Source organism: Panicum virgatum, unplaced genomic scaffold (assembly GCF_016808335.1).
Source record: "Panicum virgatum strain AP13 unplaced genomic scaffold, P.virgatum_v5 scaffold_4502, whole genome shotgun sequence".
Lineage (NCBI taxonomy): Eukaryota > Viridiplantae > Streptophyta > Magnoliopsida > Poales > Poaceae > Panicum > Panicum virgatum.
The window spans coordinates 1-13,310 of NW_024376394.1; the positions used below are offsets into that span (position 1 = coordinate 1).

Sequence of the window (13,310 nt, forward strand, 5' to 3'; positions counted from 1 at the left end):
ACTATTCTATCGTTGCTACTTGATGTGGCTTCCGTTGCAAAGGTGAGTCCTATTGCAACAAATAAAATTAAATCGTTGTATTAGATAGGATATAAACTTCATATATTACTATAACATATCGTATAAAAACATAAGTGAAAACAATCTCTTGGTTAGGAAGAGTAAGGATTTATCCTATGGATGCTAGTGTCATGCATATTTTTACTTTCTTTTGTCATATTGTCCTTTTTTTTGGCTGTTGCAATAATTAATTATGCAATGCCTCATCGCGTGGCAATTGGAACAACTATTGCAATGTAAAGCAAACCATGGTCCCAAACTTTAACAACTCAAGTACTTGCCACGCCTACCAACGATTTCTAGCATGTTGCAATTTGTATCTATTGCCATGATTTAGGCTCTATTACAATGATTTTCTACCGTTGCAATAGCCTGATTTTCTAGTAGTGCGTTCTTCAACCGAAAATGGAAACAGAAAATATGCCTTAGATTACATATGTACTCAGAAGTTATCCACTGTGCGATCTTCATCCAATGCTTCTTGTGAGGTCGCCCAACCTGTACCTTACAGGCTTCCCTTGACTGAACTTACCAGCATTGAATCCCCTTCTGAATCCTGACTGTTGATTGGCAATGCACAATGACCCCCAAGGGTCACGGCTGGCTTGTATATATATAGTTCGTACAGCAACTAAGGCCGCGTTTGGTAAAACGTCGCGTCAAGATTACACAACAAGATGAATGTCCGCATGGAGTACTAAATGTAGTCTATTTGCAAAACCTTTTCAGGATGGATGTAACTTTTCGCGATGAATCTAGTGACGGTAAATTAATTGACGATTAAGGAAGGCACAACTCCCTACGATTAAGGAATCTGCCCGTGCTAAAGATAGAATCGATTACGATATTAGAGATAGAATCTGTTACGTAATACCCCCCTCAATCTGAACGGTGACCAAGCAGGTTTAGATTGCACCGAATGGAGTTGAATGCCGGAGCAGGAAGCGCCTTCATCATGATCTGCTAATTGATCTTTAGATGATATAGTTCGTACGTCAAGCTGTTTCAATGCAACACGTTCACGCACGAAGTGATAATCAACGTCCACATGTTTCATGCGCCGATGGAAGACCGGATTAGCAGTAAGGTAAGTAGCACCAATGTTGTCGCACCAAATCTTGGAGGTCGCGACAAAGAAATCCCAAGTTCACGAAGCAAAACCTGAATCCATATAACTTCAGCAGTCGCATCAGCCACACCTTTATATTCGGCCTCCGTACTTGATCGTGAACCGTAGCTTGTTTCCTTGAACTCCATGCAATGAGATTACCACCAAAAAATATAGCATAGCACCCGTACTATGTCGATCATCCACATTGCCAGCCCAATTAGCATCCGAGAATGCACTGAGAAGCATAGAGCTGGACTTTGGTAAACTGAAGACCAAATCAATGTAGAACCAAAGATACCGAAGAATACGCTTCACGGCAACCCAATGAACGTAGTCAGGGAGGACATATATTGACACAACCCGATTGATAGAGAATGAAATATCGGGCGAGTCAAAGATAGATTACTGAAGAGCACCAACACCACTCCGATATCTGGTAGCATTTTCAGGAGAAAGGACAGTCACCATCCGCGGATTGCAGCTTGTCGGCTGGTAGCATAGGAGTAGCAAACACCATAAGCTAGCTGAGAGCATATTAGTGCGCAGCAAAAGATCATGAATGTATTTATGTTGTGTTAAGGTGAGTCCATCACGGTGGTGTAGCACTTCAATTCCCAAAAAAATACCTCAGCAGTCCTAAGTCCTCACGGCAAAATCGTCCCGAAGTTGGCCAAGAAGGTGATCAGTGCCAGTAGAAGAGGAGCTAATATTATAATATCATCAAACATAGATAAGAAAATACATCTGGATGCCACCTTTGTTAAAGAGAAAAAGTGAAACTTCTGTTTTCGAAGCCGAGAATCCCAATTGTAACAATTTGGGGCTGAGACGAGAAAAACCATGCCCGAGGTGCTTGTTTGAGGACCATATAATGAGGTTTTCAAGTTTACAGATATAATCTGGATGAGACGAGTCTTCAAAACCAGGAGGCTGCTTCATGTAGACCTCTTCATCAAGAAAACCATGAAGAAAAGCATTTTTGAATGTCAATCTGCCGAATCACCCAGCCACACGGAGGTACTGCCAATGATAATAGGAGCCGGATAGTAGTGGGCTTCACAACTGGGCTGAAAGTATCATCATAGTCAAACACCATATTGTTGTTTGAATCCCTTAGCAACCAGGCATGCTTTATAACGATCAATAGAACCATCCGGCTTCTTGATTTTAAACACCCACTTGCAGTCAATGACATTGAGCCCAGGATGAGGAGGAATATGATGCCATGTATTATTCTTTAATAACGCACGAAATTCATCGGTCATTGCTTGGCGCCAAGAGAGGATCTTTAAGAGCATAATATGCGACTTAGGCTCAGAAAAAGAAGACCTTACCACAGAATAGGTGACCGTACCATCTGTTCTCTTCTTAGGTTGGTGACTGTTGTTTTTCAGTCTGGTGCCGTAACGATGCCCATCAGCGCGTACCGTATCCTGAACCGGATCAGCATGCATCTGAACATCTAGATCAGCGTCCGGTAGGGACGATGCAGCATCTGATGAATTGTCTTCACATGCACGGGAGGCTCGTGAGGGCCAGGGAGAAGATGATGGGCTCGGTGGAGTTTCAGTCTGTACGGCCGCGTCATCCTGTGCAGAAACCAGAGGCGCACTATCTGTGCTAATGATTGGCATGCTGCTCGGAGAGGAACCAGGTAGCTGCCCAACCAAAAGAAGATAGCTGGGAATTTTCCGCACGCAAAGGATCAGTAGGCAAACGAAAACACATATGATCACAACCCAAATTAACACTGCTATCGTCCAAATTATTGTTACGCAAATTTTCATGAGACGATCCTGAATTTTTGGAATCACGATGGAAGGGAAAAACCTGCTCATCAAATATGACATCTCTAGCAGGTTTTATCTTTTGTTTTATCTTTTGTCGCACAATGGTCTTGACCAGTGGAACCTTATCCCTAGCAGTCCAACGCTGGCCTCTAGCTTTCACCCTTTCCCCCTCACACCCTTATTGTTCACGATCACTATCGTCAGACTTGTGGCCTGGTCTCAAACTCTCGATTCGATCGTTAACCACTCAAACTCCAGAGAAAGCAGGGAAACAGACAACGTACTAAACAATATAGCGACGGATGAATTTTAGAGGCAGAAAAAGAATCTATCCTCGTCTTATTATTAGCTAAAGATAAATGTTTCTGCAGCTAGCTTGATGCTTATGAGTTCTATATTTTTCCACGATAGTGTTATTAAGTACTAGTGGTGATGCGTGTGCGACAACGAACATGTGATTACCCATGTATAGCTAGGTTGCTGTATACTTCCCTCTGTTCTGCGGTACAATGTTTTTTGGGTTTGTCCAGAGTCAAACTATCCTGAGATTGACTAAATTTATACAAAAGAATAAAAATATTTCTGACACCAAATCACCTTCATTAGATTTAGTATGAACTATATTTTCGTAATTTTGTAATCTGGTGTGATGTACGTTGATATTTTTCTCTACAAACTTAGTCAAACTTAAGATTGTGACTTAGGACAAACCCAAAAAACACTATTTTGCGGGACGGATATATTTGGTGCACATTTTAGCTAATCTTGAAACTTTTCATTGAGCAGGGCTCAGTCAGTTCCTAAACGTGGGGTTAAATGTATGATTTTGATGATGTCGGAGCCGCCGAGTGCGACCAAGATGTGTTGAACTCCTTTCGCACAGACATCAATCAGAAGTTGTGGCGTGTGGACGCGCTGCTTCTTGCCAGTGCCATCATGGCGGGATTCATAGTTGGGATAGGTGCCTATGGCCAGCACTACCATCACCACCCTATCACCCGTTTTATCTTCCTCGGTGCCACCACTTTGTTCTTGCCTATCATTTCCACAGTTGTCTGCAGCAGCACTGTATTGGTCTCTACCTTGATCCCTCATGGGATCAACGACTTGAATACGTCCAGCCCTGCTTTGGTCGCATTGTGCAATCCAGCCAAACACTCAGTCATTGTAGTAACCTGGGCATTACTTGTTCAGAACATCATGATCAATACCAGCGTAGTAGTTGCTGTTGATGACAGAGAAGGTCCAAGCATAGGGCCTCCTATTGAGCTGCTTGCTCAGGGGGTCTGGACCCTTTACCTTGGCATCAGCCACCTCACAGAGGTTACTGAGAACTACCAAACCTACGTCCTCATTGTTCTTTATCAACTTGAACTCTTACTCTTTCTCGTCACGATTGCCAAACTGGTATTCAAATATTATGCGGTTAAAAACGCACAACAATCCTTTGCTTTTGGGCGCAATCCTCGTCTTGTTTTTGGGTACATGCATCAACAGCTACCTCTAATGGCAAGCGAGCATGAGCCTCCCCGTCTATTGGTTATGGGAGAGGAGACAATACAGGTGGAGAAGCAACCTCAGGGGTATGTGTTCAAGGATGACTCATCAGGGGAGACACTGCTAAAAGCCACAGGCTTGGTGACTATTGACAGAGTCTGGCAGTTTGATAGCACGAGCATGCTTCTTCCAGCACCAGCACCACAAAGGTTAAAAGACTTGTGCTTGTCTTTTGCATTGTTCAAGTTGCTGAGATGTCGATTTGCAGGATACGAGCTAGCTTACTCGGGCTTTGATAATGCAATCAGTTTTTTCTGGAGCTTGTTGCTCAAGGATTGTGAGCCTGACAGGGTATTTGGTGTGATAGCTGATGAGCTTTCTTTCCTTCACGATTGTTACTACTCATCCCTCCCGATCTCTTATTCAATGTGTTGGCTGCCCATCATGGGCATCATTATCTCACTCTCGAGCATAGGTTACTGCATCTTTCTTGCAGTGTGGATGATAATCATCAATAGGAATTGTTACAATTATCAGATGGTGTGTACTATCCGATGTGAGAATGCAACACAACTACATTTGGGAATCCTTGAGTTGGATTTGATACCCCTGGTATCGCTTTTGGTGTTTGTCGTGATAGCTGAGGTGAGGGACATAGTTTCCCACATTTACTCCAACTGGACCAAAGTAGTCCTCACTTGCCGCCTTCTGAACGATGAGCTTTCCCCTTCCATGCGCAAATGGGCTCTCCATATTTTGGGTCGACACAGGTGTAAGCTGACGAAGCATTGGGACGAGGAAATGGGTCAATGCTCAGTGCTGCCTCTTGGTCCAAGTAGAACCCCGCTTGCACTTGTCAGGCGTCTCTTCGGTCTGCCATGCCAGAAGAGGAAGGTCGACTCAGCTATGAAGGTTTCTATATTTAATGCACTAATATTCAGCAGAGATAATGCTGGACAACTGAGGAATGGCAAAGCTTCTCTCTGCCGCTGGGGTCAAGAAGGCAAAATGTTACTCTGGGCCTGCAACAGCAAGAACGTGTCTGATATTATACTTACATGGCAAATCGCCACAAGCATCCTCGAGGTGAGGTACAAAGCTTCTTCATTTGTTACTTCATGTTCTTATAGGACTACTGCCGCTTGTCTGTCACGCTACTGCACGTACCTCGTGACCTGGTGTCCGGAGTTGCTCCCTGACGAAGAAGCTTGGAGCAAGAGCCTGTATGAGGCAGTTCACAAGGATGCCCGCCAGGCGTTGGCTGATTCTTCATCGACACTGGACTATCAGCAGCTGGTCCAACTATTGAGTGCCAAGTCCAAGCATGAGGTGCTCAGGAACGGAGTGGAGCTTGGAAAGCAGCTTGTGGAGACGATCGACGGTGAGGAGCGGGCGTGGAAGTTGCTGGCCGGCTTTTGGTCGGAGATGATCCTGTACGTCGCGCCGTCAGACAATCTGAAGGGGCACAAGGAGTCCATTGCCCGTGGCGGCGAACTCATTACGCTTCTCTGGGCGTTGCTCAACCATGCCGGAATCGTCAACCGGCCAACCAGTACTGTAGATACCACCTGCAGGGCGACTGCTTCTGGGAGTCCCGGTGACGCTAGCGGCGGTGCTGGTACGTCGGCCGCAGGTGTGGTTTAATACAAATATATAATCCCTCGTTTCTTTCAATTATCTTGGTGTTTTGTGTTGTGTGTGCTTCTATATTTCTTTGTGCGAGCATGATCCATTGTATTTGTATGCTGTGGCTATATATGTTGGTGCCACTGTAATCTGCTGATGATTAGTCTGAATGTTCCTTCTGTAGCTAGCTTGTTTGGTATCTTGTCCATTATGGTACTCAAGATCGGAGAACTGCATGTGTTATGACTTGTGACTTTTGCTTCTACATGACGGACTGGAATTCTTGGATGTGACCACCAAACACGTCTACCATGATAGACCCTAGCTAGGATACCTTAGCTATCACCAATTATCTCCATCTCAGAACATATCAAATCCGTAACTTTGAATTCAACACATTAAAAATTCAGAGTACATCCGCAAAGAGATGAGTAAATACATAGGATGTCCTATTCCCAAATCCAATACAAGTCCATCAGGACCATGCATGGAGGCAGCACTAGCAACAGGACAGGGCGGGCAGGATTGTGCGGCCGGGCACGAAGCGGGTAGAGCGAACACCGCCAGTCGGTGCGAGCTCCTGCCAGATCCAGAGCCGGCAAGCAGAAAGGGCCCGGCGCAAAAAGAGAGCAGAAATAGGGATTGTGCTGGACATTGGGTTTATTTCCGTTAATTAACGTCGGCCTATGAGAACTGATGAAAATTAAATTTATGAATGCCAAATGGTGAAGACGATGATAATTAATGTATTTGATGCTGTCTTTCTATGACCAATTATAATAAGCCGATTAATATCAGCTTTTTTTGTTGAAAACAAACGAAAATTAACTAAACTGACAGAAAAATGCATATTTTCTGAAGTGACGACGTACGTACCATTGTACTATCTCTCTGTAACTGGCGTTGACTGGTCCATAAAGGAAATAAGGAAAAAAAAGCCCTCATCTTGGTCCAAAGGAATAAAGCAATAGGCTAACCCAATGAATCATGCGAGGCTGCCGTCTCTTTAACCGACAAACTCTTTTGCCTTTTTAAAACATTAACTAGACGCTAGCATCATGTCCTTGAATTCAAAACTATTTGTACGAAGTTTCAAAAAAAATTGTACTAATTAAGGCTGAAGAGGTGGCATGGAAGTATGGAACTACGTAAACTTAACACGTACTGCTTCTGTTTTACTACAGAAAATGGTTTCTCCGCTCTGTTTCAGGAAACTGATATCTTCAACTCCTTGAAGAATCTGGCTTGGCGGGCAAGCAAGAGGATTCAGTACAAGAAAGTGAAGGATACCTTTGTGGGTGAAGAGTTATATTACCGAACCAAAGGATAACAATTGAAGTGTGTTGGACCTAACAAAGCAAAGGAGTTCATGCATGAGGTACATGAGGGCATTTGTGGCACCCATCAGTCAACACACAAGATGAAGTGGCTCAAACGTTGATCAGGTTACTTCTAGCCGATCATGTGATGGAGGATGGCTTCAAGTATTAGGCGGCCTAAACCTGTCTAAATCGCATCTCCTTGCATCCTTTATAACAGTAACGACCTATTTTCAAAACTAATTTAAAAGTCTCACTAAAAAATTGAACTTTTGGAATCCCTTCAAATTCCAATTCAAAACTCCTCTGAAAAACCGTGAAATGCTCCTATTCACTTTGGGCCAGCTTTTCCATTCTCTCTGCGTGGCCCATCCCTTTCTTTTCTTCTTTTCCCTCCCGGGTCTGCGGACCAACTTCACCTTTCCCCGCGCCGCGGCCCAGGTCGGCCCATCTCCCCGCAGAACCCGCCTTCAGCCCGCTCCCTTCCGTCTCCTGTGCACGAAGGCGCCCCGAACCCCGACGCCTCCGCCGTCTTCCACCTTGCGCCCCCGTCCCCTACACTCCGCCACGCCACGCGTCGCGCAGCCTCAGCCCCGTAGCGTTCGGCCCTGTTTTCCCCCACCTCGTACAGCGCCAAAGCCGGCCCTACCCCACGCGCTCGCACACCCATCCCCAGCCCCTACAGGGCCCCCACCTAGCCTCCGCCATGAACGGCGTCTCCCGAAGCTTCACCCCTTCGCACGAACCGCCTCTCGGGCCTATAAATACCTCTCCCCGGAGCTCCCTGAGCACCACCACACCGGCCTCAAGCTCTATAGCCCCTTTCAATCACTTCGCCACTCCCTCCGTCGTTCTCCACGCGCACTACCCCGAACACCGCCACCCCTCGCCGCATCGAGCTCGCCTCCGGCTGCCTCCTGCACCCGTGAGCTGCCCGGTGAGTACGCAATACGCGCCGCCTCCCATTCTCCCTCTCAATTTGGCCTCTCCTCTACTCTACTCTCTCCCCCCCTTCGCGCGCATGGCCGAGTTCGGCCTAGCCCGAGAGCCGCAGTGCCGCCTTGCCGAGTGCACACCCCGCTCAGCTTAATGTAGGCCCGCGCAGATGCCCTAGGTAAATCACCCATGCCATGCTCTAGCTCCTGGTCCCAAGCTCGAGCTGAATCGAGGTCAGAATCGCACAGATGCGTTACTCCGATGAGTTCACCGCCGCGCACCGCCGCAGACGCGCGTCTCCGGTGACTCAGCACCGCCTCCTGCGAGCCCAACCACTCCTGGACGTCCGATCGTGAACGGACGATCCAGATTAGAACGATCCCAGATCGGGCCCGGAACGTCCGATCGTGAACGGACGATCCCGATTAGGACAATCCCAGATTGGGTCCGGAACGTCCGATCGTGAACGGACGATCCAGATTAGAATGACACCAGATGGGGTCCGGACCATCCGATCCAAATCCAACGGCCCAGATCTGTTTGAACCCGAGTCAACCGACCGGGCACCGGTCAGCGCCGCGCATATTTGCTAAAGAGCCCCTGGGTTTTCTGCAAATCAACTCGCAGTCCAGCACAGTTCAAAAGTAATTGCGTCTAGGCCCTTGTTTTTATGATTTAGCACCTGAGCTTTCACAATTTGGGGTCCGCCGTCCTTGGATGCGCAGTTTTGCGAGCTAACCCTTGGGACCTCACACCGAAGCCCCTGTAGTTTCAACTAATCACGGATAAGCCCCTACATTTGCAGTGAAGCCCCTCAAAAATCACAAACCCTTAAATCTTACGAAACAACCCCCAATAAACCTGTAATTCATAGAATTACCCCTGGGCAGGGAATATGCCAGGAGTATTCCCTCCTTCCCCTTTTTCCAGAGTTCCAATCTTTAAACCCTCATAACTTTCTCAAATTTCATCCAAAAATTGTGAAACCACCACCAAAATTCCTCTAAATTATAGTCCCTCTAAGGCTCTCCAACATACAAGAAGGAGTCCTATTCCAAATAGGATTACATGCTCAAGTCCTAGTAGAACTAGAAATCCTAGCACCCCTTTTCCTGAATCCTAATTAGAGTAGGAATTAAGTCACCCTTTTAACAATCTGTTTGTTCTATGCTTTTCTCCATGAATTAATTGTTAGCTCCGTTCCTCACATGTGGTGGGGAAAACAGCAACCGTATCTAAACAGGCAGTCACTACAACTGAACTGGTCATAGCAAACGGGCTATCACCAACGGTTCAAAACGAACCGGCGGTGATGCCTCATCACCGCCGGGTCCAAAGTAGGTGGCCGTAGTGGCCGTTGGGACCGGCAGTGATGTCCATCATCACCGCCGGTTCGTGTTACGAACCGGCGGTGATGAGGTCGCCGACCATCACCACCGGTTCCAGCCACGAACCGGCGGTGATGAGAAACATCACCGCCAGTTCTTGTTATGAACCGGCGGTGATGAGGCTGTACAGTAAAAAATTCCAACCCCTTCTTCCTCCCGTCCTCAGATCTACCCCACTGCAGTTCCCATCGCCAGCCGGCTCATCAGCCCCAGCCGGCTCTCGCTCCAACTCCCACCCTCGCCGACCGTCGTGGCTGACCCCGCCCGCCACCTTCGCTCTCAAGCGCGACCACCCCGCAGCCGCCGCCGCCACGGGTGCGCCGGCGGTCGTCGCACGCGCGAGGGGCCTCGTAGCGGCGCCGTGGCTGCCACTGCCTTCGCGCGTAGGTCCGGGCCCGCTGCCCCGGACCCTACCCCACCCGAGCCGTGGAGGGCCACCAGGAGGCTAGGGCTGGGCGGCGCTGCCCTGGACGTGTTCGCGGCCGTCCTCCGCAGGCTCGACCACGTTGAGATCCTCATGGGGCCTGCGCAGGTGTACCGCTCCTGGCGCCGAGCCACGCGTGACTACCCCAAGCTCCTCAGCGAACAGTGAGAATGCAATCCCACACCCCAGCCTCCCTGTTCTAGGATTTTAAAGTTCCGTTCTGATTTTCCTTTGTTGCGAGTATACAACATCTACTTTCCTCTGCCTGTCAGCTGTTAGGTGAAATGTCTCAAATGTAACCTGTTGTGAACAATTCATTTTCTAATAGTTGAAATTCTACAGGAGCAGAAGTGGATCATAGCTGTTGTTTATGGTGCCTGTATATGCCTTTGAATCTGTAAGTACAAGCTCCACTTGTTCATATGTCTATTTGAGGCAGCGACATGCTACTAGTACTAGGTTTGTACTCAACAACAAACTATTTTGACAAAATGCGAAGTGTAATTTTACTGCTTCTCGAGCAAACTATGCTGGTAGAGTTGTTGATTATCTTGGCATGATAAACTGAACTTTCTTATCCTGCATTTCTATACTATAAAATCGAACATTTCTTTCAATATGAGCATCTCTAAATCTGTCACTTATGTCTGCAAAGTTGTGCTCTGTAGTTAGCTTTGTATTGGACTAATCTGTTTAGTACAATACAAAAACATATATCACATAGGGATGAACCTGAAGTTTACTGACAGATGTTTCAACTAATTTTGTAGTCATACAAATTGTATGTCTTGCTATTACTTATGCACTCTTATGAATAGGTATATGTGAAACTTCTGTGCACTAGTTCAAGGTTACTTTTTACAATGACTATCCTCATCTTTAATTGTTTATGGGAAATACTAGCAGGGTTTCTACCCTTTCTTTCCCCTAATGACTGATGGCAGTTGGTGCCATAATTTGGCTACCCCAAGACAAATATGCAACACTATATTCAATTGTCTCACTCATTATCATTACAGAAAGTGCTCACTGCTCTCATCTCAATATTTTTACACATCTCCATATACTTTATTATGTGTTTACTATTTTATGTTTAACATTTAGGCAGTAGCACATCTCCATATATTTATTGTAAGTTTATTTCAAATTGAGGAAGCTGAACTGAGCATTATGAAATTGTATGCTGATTCCTAATGATATATATCAAGAAGGCGTAATTGTAAGGTAATTATGTCTTACTTTTCACCTGCATGCTTCCACCTAATATATTGTTCCATTTTCACCAATCTAATAATTTGTTTTTATGGGTTAGAGAGACATGATGGGTGCAACTTGGAGTAGCATGTGAGCTCATATGCATTGCTGAAGAATCTTTTTACGTTTGTGTTAAGTAGATCAAGTCCTGTCAGATTGATTCAATAGTTTTCAACTGAGTTGATTGTAACTTGCTACTGGAATATCTATGAATATTTCTGCTCATTAAAATTACTACATATCAGCAACAATGTATTTGTTTTCTATACCACATGTTGTTCCTGTAATATTATTGGAAGAATAATGGTATGTTGCCAGTCACTACCTTGATCAATGGAACTTGATATGGACCGGATGTTTGATGGATGCAATTTGAATTACCAATGGATCCAACAATATTATGTAGCTATTAGCCTGTAATATATTATTTTTTATTAGCTGTATGCATTTTATGGCTGAATTCTGCTGCAATAATTATATATTATATATGCTATACAAATGGTGCAATATTAATATATGAATATATTTTTTTAATGGGAAAATGGTCATCACCGCCGGTTGTAGCCCCTCCCATCACCATCGACATAAATCCAACGCCCCCCGAACCGTTGGTGATGCTCATTTCGAACCGGCGGTGATGGGGGGCGCTGGAGTAGTGAGTGAGGTTGGCGGAGCAAGCTACACACAGAAATGTTGCAGAACCAGAGGAGATTCGGGTTGAGGTGTACTGACGGGGAGAAGGCGACGGCGGAAGATGGCTGGATATGAGCAAGCGAGGCGGAGGAAGAGTGGGGAAGGGGAGGCAGCCAAATTCGGATCGGAATTGTGTGTGGACATAGGCGAGCGTGGCTCAAAAAACTCGGTATTGAGGCTCGTTTCCCCTTAGCAATACCGAAGCAATCCAAACAACTGAATTTGAGGTTACCCAATATGCCCATTCCAGATTCTATGCCTGAATTGACACACATGCATGCTCCACGTCATGTGTTGATGTTTTGGATGGTTACAATAAATATATCTTACTCCCTCCGTTTTTATATAATTGACGTTCAGACAAACTAGATTGGCCTGTTTTTAGTAGAAAAATGCTGTCCGAAACGTCAATCATTCACGAATGGAGATAGTACATAGCAGCAGTAGCAAGGACCAATGATTTTTTTATCGGCCGATATTCACCGATAAATCCGATATATCCTTTGCATCGGTGGGGTCCTTTTTTCTGTACGGGCCAAAAATTTCGGCCTTCTCCCGCCCCCGCGCGCCTAGTCCATATGTTTTAAGCGAAATTCTATCAAATTTTTCAAGCGAAATTCTATCAAATTTTTTAAAAAATTTAAATTTGTCACAATATTTCCGATATATTCTGTTTATCCTGTTTATGGGTGACCTCCGATATTTTTAATTTACCGATAAAGAAAACCTTTGCAAGGAGACTCAATTATTTCATACGTATCGAAATCAAGAGGCTCGTCGATGAATGAAACAGCTATTCCTATGACTAGGGAAATTAAGGAACATTAATTAAATATTTTATTGAAGAATTAAAATGCATGATTATATAGTATAATAAGTAGACTTAGATCATGGGAGAATCCGAGCGCCTCAGGCACATACCATTCCTGCCAGAAGTCGACGTGTGCAGGGCCCAGCCACATAAGATATCCGGCGATCGATTTGAAGATGGGCACTGACTTGCAATTGCAATAGGCAATTCAACGAATCTCAATCGCGGCCTCACCTCAGCTAGTCTCCTCCGGCTTCGTTGACTGGAACACCAGCAGACGTCGTCTCGGATCCGTGTGCGAGCCAGCGGCAGCTCCGGCAGATCAAGAGGTGTTAGAGGTGATTTGCAGCACTGTCCTCTTCTCTCTTCCTTTCAGCAATCATATCCGGAGCACTGTCCTC

The 13,310-nt window shown here is 45.7% G+C and overlaps 1 long non-coding RNA gene across 2 annotated transcripts; it reads left to right on the plus strand.

The window, feature by feature from the left end:
- Positions 1-10,083: 10,083 nt before the first annotated feature.
- On the plus strand, positions 10,084-11,776 carry LOC120694273. 2 transcript variants are annotated; one of them, XR_005683412.1, is made up of 3 exons: positions 10,084-10,548; positions 11,256-11,375; positions 11,464-11,776. It is a non-coding gene; the product is annotated as an uncharacterized LOC120694273 (long non-coding RNA). The 2 variants fall into 2 exon arrangements; XR_005683411.1 differs by lacking the exon at positions 10,084-10,548 and having other exon boundaries at positions 10,775-11,375.
- Positions 11,777-13,310: the final 1,534 nt, after the last annotated feature.